This window comes from Octodon degus, unplaced genomic scaffold (genome assembly GCF_000260255.1).
Source record: "Octodon degus isolate 3935 unplaced genomic scaffold, OctDeg1.0 scaffold00085, whole genome shotgun sequence".
NCBI lineage: Eukaryota > Metazoa > Chordata > Mammalia > Rodentia > Octodontidae > Octodon > Octodon degus.
The window spans coordinates 8,599,049-8,601,655 of record NW_004524661.1 but is presented as its reverse complement, the minus strand read 5'-3'; positions in this window follow the sequence as shown (position 1 = coordinate 8,601,655).

Sequence of the window (2,607 nt, the reverse complement as noted above, 5' to 3'; positions counted from 1 at the left end):
TTTATTTATTCCATACAGGGTCTCACTACACAGCTCAGACTCGTAGTGGTCTTCCTGTCTCAGCCTTCCTAGCACTGGGATTACAGGTGTGTGCCACCATATCTAATTTTGCTGGCTGGTACAGAACAAGGCTGGCATTCATGTGGTACTGTGGATCAAACCCAGGACCTTGTGCTTGCCAGGCAGGTACTTAGACTGACAAGTTCTCTCCCTAGCGCATATTCTCCATTTTTAGGAGACAATGATCATCAATGTATGACATAACAATCTTTTGTCTTTTTATTCATTCATTTAATTTTTACTGGCTCTGCAACTCCATATCCCTCTATATAACCTATACATTTGAAGTTATTTGAGTCATATTTGTATTTATCCTTAGTGTTTACTTTGAAAACAAAATCTTGACTTCCATGTGTGGAAGTTATTCTTCAAGACCCTTTCTCAGTAGGACTTAGCTTGATAATATTATTTGGTTGAAACTTGTCTCTTCCTAGTAGGTATATCTTCTCCCTATACTTTTAACACCCTTTTAAAATAATTACAGTTTATTGTGCATTTCACTCCTTCACAATGCATTTCTCCCAGTATGCTGGTGATAAGATGAGAGATAGCTACTTCACTTGATTTCATCTTTTCTCTATTGTCATCTAACACATCTAGAATCTGGCACACAGTAGGTGGTCAACAAAATATTCACTAGGGTAAATGAATGTGCTATAGATTTTTCTTCACATATCCATATTTTTTAGAAATGCTTTACCATAAGGCTCTCGCTGTTCCTGTCATGAGTATATTTCTTATAGACTAGCGACAACCTTGCATGCATCAAGCCTCTGTGTCTGTCTTCTGCAAAGTACTCCATTGCATTCATTGCAGCCATACTTTGTTTTTCTCAATTCTCTGCCATACACATTGAAATTGCTTCCTTACTCCATGCATTGCATAATTTTGTTCTAACACTTTTTGTGAGCCATTTTTTAAAAAAATTGTATGCTGAAAACCATGAAATGTACTAAGCAGAAGAAACTCATTACAGATGTTTTAATCCATCAGCTAGGTTTCTGTTCTGTTGACATCATCTACCTCTACTTCCTTAAAATTTCTTTGCTAAGTATCCAGACAGCAAAAGCTAAAGTTAATAATACAAAATGGAATGACAGATATAGTCCTGGCAGGGACTGGAGGCTCGATCACCGGGTCTACTATGCAGGCCCCGGCCCTAGGACACGCTGAAACAGCGATTGAGACTGGGTATGCCTGTAATCCCAGCTCTTGGGAGGCTATAAAGAGATGATCACTATGAGTTCGGTCTAATGGCGAGACCCTAAACACCCTATAGATCCTTCCCTAAAATACAATCAATCAATCAATCAATAAAGAAATAAAGAAAAATATAGTCCTGAAGTGAATCATAGGTCATGGCCTACACATGTAGCCTTTTCTCATACACAGCCTGGCTGGTCTACAGGGGTTAGATAGTAAATGAGATATTTGAACACTTCAGGATGAGAAAAATGTTGTGTGTTAGAGACAGACAAAGTTTCTTAATTAAGTAGCATAGCTACCATTCTAAATAGCTTATGATCATCATTGAGTTTAAATTTAATTACTCTATCATGAGCTATTTTTATTCATTTATTTTTATTTATTTACTTATTTTTTTTAGCTTAGTACAGGGTCTTACTATGTAGATTGGACTCATAGTGAGTCTGTCATTTTCAGCCTCCCAAGCACTGTGATTACATGCACGTACCACCATGCCCAGTCTCAATCTCCATCTCAGTGTGCCCCAGGAGCGGGCCGGCATGGCATGCTGGGGATTGAAGCTGGGTCTTGGTATTTTCCAGGCAGGCATTTAGACAACTGAGCTATCTCCTCCATCCCTTATTATATCATTTTTAACCAGAAGGTTGTGATCAAATTTTGATGTAACCTCAAACACTGTGCTCTTATTATGGTTTATGCCTAGAAGTCCCTCCAAAGCTTCATGCAGTCATAGGTGAGTTTTTGTTCAAGATTGGCTGAATCTAGAGTGTGTTATGCTGGGGTTAAGATCTGTGATTACTAAATTAGGCTAATGGTTGGTTTGACATTGTTCTCAGAGTGGATCGTGGGGGAAACCATCCAAGGTTGGGTGCTACACACCTTAGGCATGTAGACTAAACAGAATATAAGGGACAGAAAGAGGGTGGCTGTCATCTCTTGCCTCTTGACTACTTTACTGCTTGCTGCCCTGATGCTTTCTGACTGCCATGCTGTGCTAGCCATGCCAGTTCTGAAGCCAGCCATGGTGGCGCGTGTCTATAATCCCAACCCTGGAGTGGCTGAGACAGGAGGATTATTACAAATCCAAGTGTATAGGAATCCCTGTATTGAATAACTAACTAAATAAATAAAGTAAAAAGATTTTTAAAATAATGTAACCTTAGACAAGTTACCTAATCTAAAAAAAAACAAAAAAACTTATATTTCTAATTGGGGAACAGTTCATTAGATTCTTGTAAGGATTAAATGTTATTATGGTTGTCAACGTATTAGGAAAAGCCTAAGCATATAACAAACCCTATGCATGTAATACTTTTAGGCACTGTTGGTAATGATTATATA